Raw genomic sequence first — 17,409 nt, forward strand, 5'->3', positions numbered from 1 at the left:
AGAGATGCTTACAAACAATTGACCATCTCAACTAAACATTTCAGAGATAGAGTCACACCAAATTGAAATGTAAAGAATTTCAGGTATGGTTAAATTCAGAATAACAATTACTCGACCATTATTGCTGCTCTTTAGTATTAAATTTTGTTATCCATATATGGTCATGCTAATAGTCAATATGATAAAACTGGTAGTACGACTAAAGTTAGGTAGGGTAAGAACATTTATATGTGCAGAAGAGAAAGCATCAGAAGATATACACATAATGATATCTATGTGCATGTCCAGTGGAGATTAAAAGGAAATTAAGACAAAGAAAAAAATACAAATTCATGATTATACCTTCATATATTTATACTTTCATTTCAGTAAGACATTTGCAAACAAGCTTGATGACCTGAGTTTAATATCTGGATTCTTATGATGGAAGGAGAATATTGCCTCTGCAGATTTTTTAACTACAATTTTAGACCATGGCATACACAAATATACACATACACACATACACGCACACACACACACACACAAAACAGTCACACATATCACATGCAGACAGTAAATAAATAAGTGTAAAACACTGAAACATAAATAAAATTCTCAAATATTTGAAAAGTGAAATAACACAAAGCTAGATAAACAATAAATAGAAGAAATCACAAGAAAAATTAGAAAATGATTCAACTGAGTGAAAAGTTTCACAATATACCAAAATTTGTGAGATGCAATTTGAAGCACTGATTGGAGGAGAATTCCTTGAATCAAATGATTATTTTTAAAAAGCAACGTTTAAAATCAGTAATGTAAATTTACATCTTAGTTGTCTCAGTAAAGAAGGACAAATAAAACTTAAGATAATAGAAGGAAAAGTAAAAGAAGAATAAAAATGGTAAATAAAAATGACAACTCAAATATTCAGCAATGTTAAAAATGGAAGAACAGCAAAATGGCCCACATTGGAATGAGAGAAAAAAACTACTGAAGATTGTCCTATGCCCTCCATATGTGCCATGATACACATTCCCCACCTCATCAGGCATATATACATGCACATGCAACAAAAATAAAATAAAATAAAATAAAATAAAATAAAATAAAATAAAAGCTTTTAAAAGTTGATTCCTAGGGCTAGAGAGATGGCTCAGTGGTTAAGAGCACTGGCTGCTCTTCCAGAGATCCTGAGTTCAATTCCCAGCAACATCATGGTGGCTCACAACTATCTGTAATGGAATCTGATGCCCTCTTCTGGTGTGTCTGAAGACAGCTACAGTGCACCCATATAAATATAATGAATAAAACTTTTTTTTAAAGTTGATTCCTGGAACTTACTTGGTAAGAAATTGATAAATTCTTAGCAACATTGATCATGGAAGAAGAGAGAAACCTTAAATAAGCTTTATCATACATAAAAAGTGTTAGCATACTGTGCAAGATTCTATGACTTTTTGCAAAATAATAAAATTGCAATTTAGTGTTGATGATATCAATAGCATTGTTGGCAGAGATAAATTTGTAGAAAAACAAGCAGTTAGGAACAGATACAAGAGAAAATAGAAATCTTGCTATTTTTATACCTAGTAAAGAAATTACAATGAAGTGACAATTCTTCCCCTGGAAAAAAATAGAGGTCACAAATTTGGAAGAGAACAGGGAAAAGCATATGGAATGATTTGAAGGAAGGAAAAGGTAACAGAAAATGATATAATTATATTATAATCTCAAAAAAATAAAAGAAAATGAATTTCAGAGAGTTTCTTTACTGATGGGAGAAAGAAGTACCTGTTTTGCATATACTATTTCTGAAAACACAAGACGAAGAACTGTTTCCCCAACTTAAATATTGTGAAGGTGACATAAAACTGTCAAAATTTGATAAAACAAATAGAGCTTAAGAAAATAAACTGACATTGCTCATGAAAATAGACATGAAAATCTTTAAGAGTTAGGAAAATGAGTCCGGGAGCACATAAAAAGCCTAGTACATCATGGCCAGCGTGCTGTGGATAGGCCAGGTGCTGTTTGTATGCTAATTCTGCTCTCCTGGGAGGGGTTGTGGACACGGAGTGAGTCATACTCAGGTGACTTCTTGTGAGCCAATCCCCTAATGAATAAAGGAACCAATCACTGGGGGAGTAAAGTGGACTTCTGGGTTGGACAGAGGAAGAGAGGAAGCAGGAGAGTCTCACGGTCCTTTTGGAATGGGGACTGCATATGGGTAAGATGAAGCTGCTAGAGTTTCCTGGTATCATGGCAGATCCACAAGAATTCTCCACTGGAGGAATCAGCTTTTAATGAGGCTTACAAGATTAGGTTTTTAGTTGTTGCACCCAGAGATTGAGTTACCATTGTTCCTGAACTAAGTTTGTGTTGTGTTTCCCTTCACACAGTGGCTCGTCTGGGTTCAAAAAAGAAAGGTATGGCGGTTGGCCAGATGTGCACCACAAAGGTTGTGGGTGATTTGAAACACGGGGTTGGCATGGTAACGACCCACCAGTGGGAACCTAGCAAGGTGGATGGAGAGAATGTGGAGTTCTGAGTAAGAGTCTCTAAGAAAAAAAAAAGGTAGGCCATTGCCTTCCGGTGCAGGGCCAGCCAGGCCGCTGGGGCAGACACAAGCTCAGAAACGTGCCAGTTCTATTTTCTTTTTTTTAATATTTCCCGCAACACCAGGGATATAATGTTAGTTTAACATGCAAAACCAGTCAGTTAATCAGTGTAACTTGCAACATTTACAGAAGAAAGAGAACCAGATGATCATTTCCCTAGACACAGAAAAGTAATCTTATAAAATTTCACATTCACTCAATGAAATAGAGCGGTCTGTAAATTAAGAATGAAGGCACATTTATTCATGTGGTAAAGAACATCTAAAGTAGAGTTTCAGGCACCTGAGAGATGGGTCAGTGGTCAAGAGTACTTGCGGACTTTGCAGGCAACCACAGTTCTTTTTCCAGCACCCACATAGTAGCTTAACTATTAGTAACTCTGTGACGCTAGTCATCTAACCCCTAGATATCTAACACAAGACATGGTTCTAAAATATCCACAAGTATCCGGATAGGTTAGCAATATAAAGGCAATCATCGTAAAGAAACTATCCTGCCAAAGGCATATGAGTTACCAATAAATACAGAGAAACGTTTTTCTATATCATTAGCCATCAAGGAAATATAAATGAAATGAATAACAAATACTACTTCATACTTAGTGGAATAGCAAGGTGTGTAGTAACAAGAATGATTTTCACCCATTACCACTGAAAGTATAGGATGTATTTTGAAAAAATATTTTGTAGCTTCTAGAATATTTCAATATACTCGGTGACCACAATTTTCTTTCCCAGGTATTTACCTAACATAAGTATCCCCACAGAAACTTGTACACAAATATTTTGATCATTTTTATTCACAACACCCAAAAGTGGTATATAGGACAAATGCTTAACATTAAATTCATAGGATACTAAGGAGGAGGCATGCAGGAACTTTTCTGGATAGTAATGTCCTAGTGGCTGAGACTCTGATTACATGGGCATATAAGTTCATTGAAACATGAACTGTTCACTTAGGATCTGTGGATTTTCAACTCAATTAACAGGTTTTGGCAGTTCCTAAACCCTTTGTTCTTCTGATATCAGGAATGACTGTGATTGCTTCTCTCTCATTCCTCTCAGAGATTTGTTCATCACTACTCGATTACTTGAAATTTATCACACCATGCTCAGACATCAACTGCTAACTAATGTGAATTTTCTTAATGATTTTTTAAGAACATGGTCAGGGTAAATTAATTTGTAACATCCTTCTAATTTCTACCCCAGTATAATTTATTTCAAAGTAAGCTTTCAAAGGACGATATATTTAATCTAAACTACTGTCTAGTTTTAGTTACATGATTACATTGCTTTTGAAGTCAGAGGTGTATTCTGGGCTTTTGGGGTGAGAAACTTTATTGGTGAAGCCAAAAGCTGCTTAGAGATTGACTAGGGACTAGGGGAGCACCACTTTAGAATTCCTCAATTTCTGTTTATTTGCTTTGTTTTCTTTTGTCTTTTTTGTTTTGTTTTGTTTTGTTTTGTTTTGCTGGAGGTAAGAAAAAAATTGCCAGTTATGTCTGTAAGTCTTATTTTTGCAGTATTTGCTATTATTCAAGACTAAAACCTGCCCTTTCCATCAAGAAGAACAAAGCACATGGCAGCTCTTGTGGGTTTAAGTTTGAAGAAAGGAGACTTTTTTTTTTTAATTAGCAGGATGTCTTTAGCCCTCGTGTACATGGAAGACAGTAGAAAGGATACGCTAAGGTGTACACTTAGGAGGTTCATGAAAGAACTTGCACATTTCTCCATCCTCAGGTCCTTTTCTTTTTTTTTCAGACTTTTTTCCTTGATAAGAACTAAAAGATTCTTTGAGTTATGTGATACTTCTTCAGTTATTTATGACAGACTTAGATATCTTTTTGAATGATACTGTTTAAACTTAAACCAAGAGATTCCACAGTATCTTTATATAAAAATCACAAACTCTCAAATTGTTTTGTCATGCTTCCTAAGTGTAGTTCATGATAACATCATGTGCTGGGTAGTCAGCTTGACTGAAGCTAAAGTCTTCTGAGATGAGGGAATCTCAATTAAGGAAATGCTGCCATAAGATTTGTCCATAGGCAAGGCTGTAAGGTATTTTCATAGTGATTGATGAGAGCAAGGCCAGACAATTGTGGATGTGGTTATCCCTGGGTTCTATAAGAAGCAGGCTGAGCAAGCCATAATGACTAACCCAGTATTCCTCCAGGGCCACTGACTCAGCTGGATCCAGGTTCTGAATCTGTTTGAGTTCCTGTCCTGATTTCCTTCAGTGTTGGACTATGATGTGGAAGTGTAAGCCAAATAAATCCTACCCTGACACACATTACTTTGGTCATGATGTTTCATCACAGCGATAGCAACCCTAACTAAGACACATCTTGAAATTTCTCTTTAAACAATCAGGTCTTTGAATAGCACTGTAGGTTTAGAGAAGCAGTTCTCTCTCTCTCTCTCTCTTTTTCAGATTTAAATCTTTTTAATTTTTTTTTCACTTGAAGAGAAAAGAGTTTATTTGGCTTATATTCCATCATTGAAGGAACCTGGAAGCAGGAACTGAAGTAGAGACCATGGAGAAGTGTTACTTACTGGCTTGCTCCTCATGGCTCCTTCAACTTATTAATTTGGGGGGGCTTGTATATTTTCTTTATTTACATTTTAAATGTTTCCAGGTGTCCCCTTCAGAACCCACCTATCACATCCCCCCTGCCTCTATGAGGGTGCTCTCCTACTCACTGACTCCCATCGTCCCACCCTGGCATTCCCCTGCATTGGGGCATCAAACACCCTCAGGCTCAAAGGCCTCTATTCCCACTGATGTCCAACAAGACCATTCTCTGCCACATATGTGGCCAGGACCATGGGTCCCTCCATGTGTATTCTTTGGTTGTTGGTCCAGTATCTGGGCACTCCAGGGGGTCTGGCCTGTTGACATTGTTGCTCCCTCCATAAGTCTACTTGGCATTATCATGACCCAGTTCTCCCACCACAGCAAGTCCTGGTTACCCCAACACACCAGAAAAGCAAGACTCTGATTTAAAATCACAACTCATGATGACGATAGAGGACTTTAAGGCGGACATTAATAACTCCCTTAAAGAAATACAGGAGAACACAGGTAAACAGGTAGAAGCCCTTAAAGAGGAAACACAAAAATAACTTAAAGAATTACAGGAAAATATAACCAAACAGGTGAAGGAACTGAACAAAACCATCCAGGATCTAAAAATGGAAATAGAAACAATAAAGAAATCACAAAGGGAGACAACCCTGGAGTTAGAAAACCTAGGAAAGAGATCAGGAGTCATAGATGCAAGCACCACCAACAGAATACAAGAGATAGAAGAGAGAATCTCAGGGGCAGAAGATACCATTGACACAACAGTCAAAGAAAATGCAAGAAGCAAAATGCTCCTAACCCAAAATATCCAGCAAATCCAGGACACAATGAGAAGACCAAACCTAAGGATAATAGGTATAGAAGAGAGTGAAGATTCCCAACTTAAAGGGCCAGTAAATATCTTCAACAAAATTATAGAAGAAAACTTTCCTAACCTAAAGAAAGACATGCCCATGAACATACAAGAAGCCCACAGAACTCCAAATAGATTGGACCAGAAAAGAAATTCCTCCTGTCACATAATAGTAAAATCCAAATTCACAAAACAAAGAAAGAATATTAAAAGCAGTAAGGGAAAAAGGTCAAGTAACATATAAAGGCAGACCGATCAGAAAAGCAGTTCTTAACTTGTGGGTTTTGACCCCTTTTGCAATCCTTTATCTACCAATATATTTAACTCATGATTTTTAAAAAAATTTATTAGATATTTTCTTCATTTACATTCCAAATGCTATCCCAATAGTCCCCTATATCCTCCCCCAACCCTGTTCCCCTATCTACCCACTCCCACTTCTTGGCCCTGGCATTCCCCTGTACTGGGGCATATAAAGTTTGCAAAATCAAAGGGCCTCTCTTCCCAATGATGGCCGACTAGGCCATTTTCTGCTACATATGCAGCTAGAGACATGAGCTCTGGGGATCCTGATTAGTTCATATTGTTGTTCTACCTATAGGGTTGCTAACTCATGATTTATAACAGTAGCAAAATCAGAGTTATGAAGTAGCAACAAAAATAACATTATTGTTGGGGGTCATCACAATGTGAGGAACTATATTAAAGTGTTACAGCATTAGGAAGTTTGAGAATAACTGATTTAGAGGATTTGTGCCTATGTACACACATTGAGAAAGCATTTATGTATATGAAATTTTTTGTGATGAAGTATATTTGCAGTTATTTTATTTATAACATGGGTGTATCATCACACAAGTAAACAAACACACCCTGATTTCTATATTCCATCCCTGGATTTGGAAAACCAACAGTGTTAGAATATTATTTTTTATTGTGGAACAAAGAAATTTAAAAATGCTAATGGAAACCTTACTTTGTTCCCATTAACTATACTTAGGAAAAAACATAGGCTGCAAGGATAAGAGTTATTTGACAGGCTTTTTTATAAATCATGTAAATTGGTTTCTGCAGAAACCAGAAAACTCATCAAACATACACTACAAGACCCTTGTATACAAGATAATATGGATACTCAAGGGATATATACTTTTTTAATCCTTAAATACTCTGTACTTGGAACAGATTTTGGTGTCTAATTACACCCTTTTGAAATGTAGGAGTAAGCCAACACAAGGTTGAATATGGCACTGTAACCAATACCAAAGCTGTGAAGGGCAAATGTCACAGAAGCTTCCTGCCACTATTTCAAAAGTTCTTTCTGAGAAGCTTCTCAGAGGAGCTGCAAATAAATATATATGGGACAAGCAGGAAGAAGAGAAGAAAATATGAATATGGGATGGTGCTGGAGGAAGAGGTCACAGAAGAGAAGAAAACCTATAGGAATAAATAAAGGATTGAGGGACAGGGGAAGAAAAGAGTAGACTTCATGGGGTCAGTTAGAGAAAGGAAACTCAAGTCTTGGGAGAAACACAAAAGGATACAAAGGGAGAAATGCAGGATGACAAATTTAGAAAAAGACTAAGAAATAAAATGATGAGAAAGAGATGGAGAGAGAGAGAGACAGAGACAGAGACAGAGAGACAGAGACAGAACAAGAAACATGGACATAATTAAAGAGGAGGTAAAACTGGTGGGGGGCTAATACCTTTAATCTTAGCTCTAGGGAGGCAGAGGCAGGCAGAAGAGCTCTATGAGCTCAAGGGCAGCTTGAGCTACATGGCAAGCTTGATCTACATAGCAAGTTCCAGGCCAGCCAGTTCTACAAAGTGAGACAGTCATAAAACAGTGGAGGGGGGAGGGGATAGAAAAATGAGAGGCACAGAGAAAAGCTGAGACAAGGTATACCTTTAAGCTTTTATGTTTTGCTACTTTGTATAGGTTCTTCCTGGGTTCTTAACCTGTGTCCTAAAAATAACTTCTCTGGCTCAGCTCAGCTTCTGCTGACTCAATAGTCTCTTATTTTTGTCCTGCCATACTCTACTCTGCCTTGATTTCCAGTAGTTCAAGAGGCAACCAACACAAAAGGGCAGAGGGTCTAGCAGTTCTGTCAGTTGACTACACATTGGGGATCCTTTCAAAGGACAGAAACACAAGGGACAAGTATATACACAATGAGAGGAAAGGAGGCTCTTCATGACCCTGCTGACCGTGATACATTTAGATATAAGGACTGGTATTGGCTCTAAACCCCCAAGACCAAGTTCTCAGCACACAGAAGATTTATTTGCCCTGGAAGGACAAAGGTCAAGGAATAAGAGACTAAGAGAGGAGGTAGAGAACCAAGGAGAAGAGGAAAGAACAGTGAAGGGGTATTAGTTCTGAGTCAAGGACAAAGGCCTGCATCTAGATAGAGAAAACAGACATGGCCCATAGGCAAATGACATTTTATACAGGAACAAGGGGAAACCCGATGTTAGAATGAGGTGTTTAACATCGATTCATTGGACATGTGAATAAGGTGAACTAAAAGTGGTGTTTGGATTTCTAGACTTCAATACAGCTATAGCTGGAACCTGGTAGTCAACCTCAACAGACAAATAAGGGAATAGATCTTGGTGGCTAGCTTTAGGAATGCAACCTTATGTTTTGTTTTGCTTTGTTTTGTTTTGTTTTGTTTTGTTTATTTTTAGCAAGGGAGATGGAATGAGTAGAAACTCAAGGCTTGCCATAGCCATGTCGGCCAGGCTAGTGCTGTCTGAAGTCACTTCACTGGGCCTTGCTCTATAGAAACATTGTGTTGTATGGTCTAGTTCACAATGTGGGGTTGAACAATCCTGAATTCATCCCTTGCACAGCCAGTAGTGCCACACCACTCTCAGAGTGCAGCAGAGTCTTGGAGCTTGGCCTTCACACTTCTAACCATAAGGTAGGTGCCTTGTTCTAACCATCATAAAGGTGTTCTGCTCTAACCAGCATACAAGTATCCTACTTAACCCATCAAGTAGATGCCACATTCATCATAAGGAGAGTGTCCTGCTCATCATCAGGTAGGTGTCCTGATCTAACTATAGCAGTACTGGCTTTCTGGATGCTTAGACGAATTGCAAAGTCATTAATTTTTCCTTTACACATTAGGGCTCTTCTTTCCAAAACAAGGAAGCCTTGGCAAACTAGTACAAACAATGAGATTCTTCAGTGGAAGCAGAACTTGCCATCCTAAAGGCAAAACAGTGCTGTCTTGTTATATCCTCTGCTGTTCCCAGAGTTCCAAAGGGCAACCACCACTAAAGGTCATAAGGTCAAGCAGTTCTAACAAAGTGTCAGTTGACTACACATTGGAGATTTTTTCACTGGCCAGAAACACAAAGTATTTTATTATTACCAGGTGAACTTAATGATACAGAAGGTGAGAAGAAAGAGGTTATTCATGGCCCTGTTGACCATGGTGCAGATAGGTATAAGGGCTGGTATTGGCTAAGAACCATCAAATTCTTAGTACAAAGGATATTTATTTGCCTCAGAGGGGCAAAGGCCAGGTAATAAGAGACTAAGTGATGAGATAGAGAGTAGTGATAAGGGGAAGGAAAAGAGGTAGACAGCGAAGGGATTTTAGATTCAGACTGGAGGATAAAGGCCTCCATCTGGATAAAGGAGACAGACATGACCCAGAAGAAAATGGCAGTTTATACAGGTATAAGGGGAAACCCCAAAATAGGATGAGGTGTTTAATATTGAATGAATATTCAGTTATGGTAATTAAATGAACTTAAAGGGGATTTTTGATTGCTGGATTTCAGTACTTTTATAGATGTGCCTTTGTAGTCAGCCTCATGATGAGGAAGTTGACAAATAAAGAAAAAAGAACTTTGCAGCTAGCTTTTGGAATGTAATCTATGGTTTGAAACAAGACAGAGGGATTAGGTAGAAGGGCAAGGCCTGCCAGAGCCATGTAGACCAGGCTGGAGCTAGCTAGAGTCTCTTCATTAGGCCTCTGTTGGACAGCATCTTGTGGTATATGGTCTAGTTCACAATGTAAGACATAGCCATCTGGAATTTATCCATGGGGATGGGATGCCAGTAGTGAAACTCCACTCTCAGTGTGTAGACCTGTCTCAGAGGTTGGCCTTCACACCTCTAACCATAAGGTAGGTAGTTGTTTTGCTGTAAGCATCATGTAGTTGCCCTGCCCTAAACGTCATACAGGTATCATACTAGATTCATCAGGCAGATGTCCTCTTCATCATCAGGTGGGCATCTTGCTCACCATCAGGTAGGTGTACTGATATAAATATAGCAGAACTGGCTTCATGGATGATTAGATTAATTGTAAAGCTATTAACTTTTCCTATACCCATTAGGGCTCCAGTTTCTAAAATAAAGAAGGCATGTCAAACTAGAAATATCACAGTACAATCAATGAGGACATTTAGTGGAAGTAGAAATTGCCATCCCCAAGGTAAAACAATGCTGGCTTGTTATACCCTCTGCTGTTCCCAGAGTTCCAAGAGGCAACCTACATTAAAGGTCATAGTGTCAAGCAGTTCTAACAAAGTGTCAGTTGACTATAGATTGGGAATACTTTCAGGGCCAGCCACACTCTTCATTATTACCAAAAGGTGCAGATAATGATTGATAGATAGATAAGGTGAGAAGAAAGGAGGCTCTTCATGGCCCTGTTGATCATGGTGTAGCTAGGTATAAGGACTAGTATTGGATCTGAATCCCCAAGACTAAGTTCTTAGCACAAAGAGATTTACTTGGCCCAGATAAACAATGAAAGACTAAAAGAGGAGATAGAGGACTAGGGAGAAGGGGAATGGAACAAGGTAGTCAGGGAAGGGATATTAGTCCCAAAGTGGAGGCCAAAGTCTTGCCTCTGGACAGAGGAGGAAGACATGGCCTGTAAGCAAAAGGCAGTTTATACAGGTACAAGGAGAAACCCCATGTTAGGATGAGGTATTTAATATTGATTCATTGGACATGTTAGTTACGTGATCTAAGAGGGGTTTTTTGATTGCAGGACTTAAATACTTTTATAGCTGGACTTTGTCAGCCTCAGGAGGAGAAGGTGGCCAAATAAGGGGAAAGCACTTAGTGGCTAGCTTTATTAATGTAATTTCATGGTTTTTAAAAAATTTATTTATTTATTTATTTATTTATTTATTTATTAGCAAAGCAGAGGGAATGGGTAGAAGCTCAAGGCTTGCCTTAGCCATGTAGGCCATGCTGGAGCTGGCTAGAGTCCGTTCACTAGGCCTCTCTTAGCATCATTGTGATGTATGTTCTAGCTCACAGAGTGGGGCAGAGCCCTCCTGAATTCAGTAGTAAAGTCCAATCTCAGAGTGCACTCCACCCCTCTAACCAGCATACAGGTATCTTAGTTGACCCATCAAGTAGATGCCTTGTTCATCACCAGAGAATATTCTGCTCAAAATCAGGTAGATGTTCTAATCTAACTATAGCAGCACTCGCTTCCTGGGTACTTAGATGAATTGAAAAGTCACTATCTTTTCCTATACCCACTAGGGCTTCAGTTTCCACAATATGGAGGGTTTGTCGAACTATAAATGTAGCAGTATAACTAATGAGTCTGTGTAGTGGAAGAGGAAGTTGCCATCCTAAAGGAAAATCACTGCTGGCTTTTTATATCTTCTCTTGTTCCCAGAAGTCCAGGGGGCAACCAACCAACAGGAAAGGTCACAGGGTCAAGCAGTTCTAACAAAATGTCAGTTGGCTACACATTAAGGATCTTTTCAAGGGCCAGGCACACAAAACATTTCATGAAACAACCAGGTGAGGACAATGATAGATAAGAAGAGAGGAAAGGAGGCTCTTCATGGCCATGTTAACCATGATACACTTAGGTATAAGGACTGGTATTGGCTCTGAACCCCTAAGACCAAGTTCTCAGCACAAAGGAGATTTATTTCTTCCAGAGATAACAGTAGATAAGAATAAGAAACTAAGAGAGGCTAGAGGAACAGGAAGAAGGGGAAGGAAACAAGGTAGACAGAGAAGTATTTATCCCAAAGTAGTGGACAAAGGCCTGCCTCTGGACAGCAGAGTCAGACATGGCCCATAAGCAAATGGCAGTTTATAAACATACAAGGGGAAACCCCATATTACAATGAGGTGTTTAATATTGATATATTGATTGATTGGATATGTTAATTGGGTGAACTAAGTTTTTTTTTTTTTTCTGGACTTCAATACTTTGATAGCTGATAGTAAGCCTCAGGATGAGGAATGGCCAAATAAGGGAAGAGACACTGGTGGCTAGCTTTAAGAATGTAATATATGGTTTTTAGCAAGGCAGAGGGAACAGGTAGACAGGTAATGCTTGCCAGAACCATATAGGCCATGTTGGAGCTGGCTAGAGTTCTTTCACTAGGCCTCTGGTAGACAGCATCATTGTCATGTATGGTCTAGCTCACAATGTGGGGTGGAGCCCTACTAAATTCATCCCTGGTACTGTCAGTAGTGAAATGCCACTCTCAAAGTGCAGCAGGATCATGGAGCTTGGCTTTCACACCCCTAACCATAAGGTAGGTGTCCTGCTCTAATCATCATTTAGGTATCCTATTCTAAGTGTTATCAAAGTATCCTACTCCACCCATCGGGTAGATGCCCTGTTCATCATGAGGTGGGTGTGCTGCTCGTCATCCTGTATGTATTGTGACTGAAGTGCAGCAGCAGTGGTTTCCTGGATGATTAGGTAAATTGTAATGGCATTATCTTTACCTATTCTTACTAGACCTTGTGTTCACAAATTAAGGAAATTTTGCCAAAAAAGAAATGCTGCAGTAATGCCAATGTGACTGTTTAGTGGAACAGAAGTTGTCTTCTGTCTTAGTCAGGGTTTCTATTCCTGCACAAACATCGTGACCAAGAAGCGAGTTGGGGAGGAAAGGGTTTATTTGGCTTACACTTCCATACTGCTGTTCATCACCAAGGAAGTCAGGACTGGAACTCAAGCAAGTCAGGAAGCAGGAGCTGATGCAGAGGCCATGGAGGGATGTTCCTTACTGGCTTGCTTCCCCTGGCTTGCTCAGCCTGCTCTCTTATAGAACACAAGACTACCAGCCTAGAGATGGTCCCACCCACAAGGGGTCTTTCCCCCTTGATCATTAATTGAGAAAATGCCTTACAGTTGGATCTCATGGAGGCATTTCCTCAACTGAAGCTCCTTTCTCTGTGATATCTCCAGCTGTGTCAAGTTGACACACAAAACTAGCCAGTACATCTTCCTAAAGACAAACCACTGGAGGTAAGTAGTTTTCCCCGCTTGCCCCAGAGCAGAGGAGTGCTTTCCTCTTTACAGCTAAAGCCTCAATAAGAGGAAAGAGGCACTGCCCAGGAATTAGCAATACTGAGACTAGAAAAGCAAGGCAGAGGATTCTGTGATGCTTTCCCTAGTCCTTGAGTATCTTAGAATGATTAAACTTAGCAAAGACACATACAGGTGGCTTCCAGTGTGATTCAAATCTCAAACAAACCATAGCAGAAGAAATACTTTCTAAAGGTATCTATACCCCAGGCAGGGAGAAGAAACATGCAGTACTTTGAAAACAGGAAAATGTGAGAAGATGAAATGGCCAACCGCAAAGATAAAGCATCTGATGAGAAGAAGATAGACATAGCTTCAAAATTCATCAACCAAGCACCTCCAGGCGAGTTTAAGGAAGTCTTCCATGATGTTCGGCAGCTGGTTAATAATGACAATCTCCTCAAGAAAAGGATAGGACAAGCAATTGCTCAATATAACATGCATCAGTTCATACCCGTGAAAATAGAAGGGTATGAAGATCATGTTTTAGTTACAGAGCATGGTCATCTAGGTAACAACAGATTTTTTGATCCAAGAAACAGAATTTCTTTTAAGTTTAATCACTTACAAAAAACAATCAGTGACCTCCAGGTAGGGCTTACAGATGGAAATTTAACATATCTCAGAGAGTCCTGTGATAGGGCTTTAAAAGCCTATATGAAACAGTATTATTCTACTGGCTTTAGTACTGTTTATGGTAAAACAATACAGGGGAAAAAAACCATTATTGCATGTATTGAAAGCCACCAGTTTCAGCCCCAAACATTCTGGAATGGATCCTGGAGATCACAGTGGAAATTAACCATCACACCACCCACAGCACAGGTAATTGGAATGCTCAAGTCTCACGTTCATTATTATGAAAATGGAAATATCCAGCTAATTGTCCATAAAGATGTACAAGAGTCATTAACTGTTATCAATGAGGATCAAACTGCGAAGATGTTTATTAAGATCATAGAGATGGTAGAAAATGGGTATCAGGCAGCACTTAATGAAAACTACCACACAATTTCATGTACAACATTCAAAGCCTTGCGCAGACAGCTTCCAATTACCTACCACAAAATCGACTGGAACAAGATACTTAGCTACAAAGTCTGCAAAGAACTCAAGTTGAAACATGCTTAATGGCCCACTGTAGCAGTCTCTAGGATTTGTGGGCATAAAAGATCCAATAGAGTTTGCTCATAAAATAAATATGAGAGTGACTTATTAAGAAAGTTAACCAATTGAAAAAAAAAAAAGAAACTTAACCGATCTAGCTTTATGGAATATTGCTGAACCTATAAACCTGTTTGGATTTAGTTATGTATTCTCTGCCTTGTTAAATTAAACACCTATGTCACTCTCAAATTCTTGTTGAACCCAACACCTGTGTCACTCACAAATTGAAATAAAACCAAGTGAAAAAAACCTCCCAGGTAATGTCTTTCTATTATAACCTGGTATTTCAGAGAATGCTAGTATGTTGTTTGTTGTTTTTGTTTTGTTTTTTATCTCTATGTGTAAAAGATTTGTTTTCTTTTTTCTTTTTTAAATTTTTTAAATTATTTTCATTATATACATTTCAAATTTCAAAAGCTATCCCAAAAGTTCCCTATACCCTCCCCCCTCCCTCCTCCCCTACCCACCCACTCCCACTTCTTGGCCCTGGCATTCCCCTGTTCAGGGGCATATAAAGTTTTCTATACCAAGGGGCCTCTCTTCCCAGTGATGACCGACTAGGCCATCTTCTGGTACATATGCAGCTAGAGACACAAGCTCTGGGGGTACTGATTAGTTCATATTGTTGTTCTTCCTATAGGGTTGCAGACCCCTTCAGCTCCTTGGGTGCTTTCTCTAGCTTCTCCATTGGGGGCCCTATGTTCCATCCTATAGATGACTGTGAGCATCCACTTCTGTATTTGCCAGGCACTGGCATAGCCTCATACGAGACAGCTATACCAGGGTTCCTTCATCAAAATCTTGCTGGCATATGCAATAGTGTCTGGGTTTGGTGGCTGATTATAGAATGGATCCCCGGGTGTGGTAGTCTCTGGATTATCCATGCTTTTGTCTTATCTCCAAACTTTGTCTCTGTAACTCCTTTCATGGGTATTTTGTTCCCTAATCTAAGGAGGAATGAAGTATCCACCCATTGGTCTTCCTTCTTCTTGATTTTCTTGTGTTTTGCAAATTGTACCTTGGATGTAAAACTCATTCCTCCATCACTCTGTCCACCAAAAAAAATCACATGTAGTGATGATAATATCAACCTTCCCAGGTTCAAAGGCAGGTATATGTGTGACACATTGGTGATCAGGCCTTAAGGGAACGTCGGGGATATTTTGTTTTGTTTTGTTTTGTTGTAGTGTCTGATGTTTTTATTCAGGTTTCTTTTGTCTCAGTAAATTTGTTTGCAAGTAGAGCCTGTGTGAGCATTTTTATTGCTATTTTCATTTATACTATCTATCCATGCCTCTATATTGGGTAGTTCAATAGAAATACACACAACTGTAGTCCTCCACAACTGATGACAAGGACACAGTTTTCATTTAAGGTCCTGGCCACCAGGAATTTGACCATGCTTCAGTGAATATATGGGCAATACATATTAGAGTTGTTTCTTCTTTTTCTTCTTGTTCTTTCTTCTGCGTCTTCTTCTCATTCTCTTCCTCCTTCAATTGATTCCCATCAGGAAATCAATCCATTTACTTCTTCAAGGGGCTTAAAAACTATGTGCAAATAAAGGAATTCTTTGTCAGAAATAAAATTGGAGAATAGTAATGATCTCTTGTTTTTAATAACAATAGTCCTCTAAGATGAAAAAAGTTCTACCACTAATTTTTTAAAAGGAAATTTACTGTTTATGTAAGGAGACGTGCTGATACTAAGGTCTAGTTTCCTAATTGGTTCTTTATTTATTAATAAAGAAGGCCAGGAGCCAATTGGAAGGCACAAGTGGGACTTCTGGGTCCCAAGAGGAAAAGGAGATGCAGGGAAAGAGAGAGAGGGCTTTTCTGCCATCCTTAGGAACTAGAGGAAAGCCGCCATTATGTAAGGTCTGGGGCAGCTAGAGCCTGCAGCCTCTGCTATAGATGGGGGACAAGGATGTTGGCGGGGCTGGGAGGCTAGCTGATGCAAGCCACTAAGTTTAGGGCAGAAGGGAGAGACGGAAATAAATTGATAAGGGCACGCATTTCCAGGCATTTATGCGCCCAGCAATTGTGCCATAAAAGGCAAGCTATAAAGTGACAAGTAGAGTGTGTGTCCTCTATCTGCGCATTAAAGGGTCTCGGGTGAGGCTGGCAATGTGTACCCCCCCAGCCCCCCGGAGCAAGAGTCTTGGGAGTGGGCTGTTGGAGAGGTCAACTCCAGAGCAAAGGCAGGTAGAGAGAGGCTGGGCTGAGGCTGGCAGCAGCAGATCCTCAAGCTAAGCTGGAGCAAATGTGTTTAGAAAAGGAAGCGGGGTTGGGGCTGATTGCCATTTATTACGGAGCTAAGCCGGGTGGGACAAAAGGGAACCAGGAGGGGCCAGAGCGTGGGCAGCAGCTCCTGGGCAAAGCAATAGCATGTTTTTAAAACTACACGCAACATGTTTATCTTTTGCAGCTTTCCCTCCAATACAATGAAATGCTCTATTGCAAATTAATGAAAAATACAAGGTACTAGTTGAGTCCTCTTGAAAAATGCAGGTGGTTTGGGTGGAATGTGAAGTTTACTAATAGGAGGATAAAGTCATAGACATGTATCAAGAAAAAACAACTGGCAAAGAGAATCCTGATACTGTCGAAAATTGGAAACTCAGTTAAAAATCCACCCAACTGTAGACTCTCTGTGAGTCACAACATTTTGTAACTTGGAGAGTGGGATGCATCTCTTTTGAACATTTTTAGTCAGAGAGGGCTCTGAATTGCAACTGAAGGAAATGTATAGATGTAAAATATAAATGATGAAAATATGAGACCTGTGCCATCACACCTTTTGTTTGAGAGATGGGATGCAATATATGTAAATACTTAGGGGTTACTACATGTTCACTTGGAATC

At 39.4% G+C, this 17,409-nt stretch overlaps 1 protein-coding gene and 1 pseudogene across 3 annotated transcripts in view; one reads left to right on the forward strand and one right to left on the reverse strand.

Annotated features, from left to right (window-relative positions):
* Nucleotides 1-17,409, reverse strand: part of Mid1 (midline 1) — a 369,236-nt gene that overhangs the window by 270,238 nt on the left and 81,589 nt on the right. The gene's annotated exons all lie outside the window — the stretch shown is intronic.
* LOC110286960 (F-actin-capping protein subunit alpha-1 pseudogene) lies at nucleotides 11,408-14,771 on the forward strand (annotated as a pseudogene). 2 transcript variants are annotated; one of them, XR_002377173.3, is made up of 2 exons: nucleotides 11,408-11,489; nucleotides 13,589-14,771. The product of XR_002377173.3 is annotated as an F-actin-capping protein subunit alpha-1 pseudogene, transcript variant X1 (transcript). The 2 variants fall into 2 exon arrangements; XR_002377174.2 differs by lacking the exon at nucleotides 11,408-11,489 and adding an exon at nucleotides 12,539-12,596.

The sequence above is a fragment of the Mus caroli genome, unplaced genomic scaffold (genome assembly GCF_978045245.1).
Source record: "Mus caroli unplaced genomic scaffold, Mus_caroli_1 scaffold_5, whole genome shotgun sequence".
In the NCBI taxonomy this organism is placed as follows: domain Eukaryota; kingdom Metazoa; phylum Chordata; class Mammalia; order Rodentia; family Muridae; genus Mus; species Mus caroli.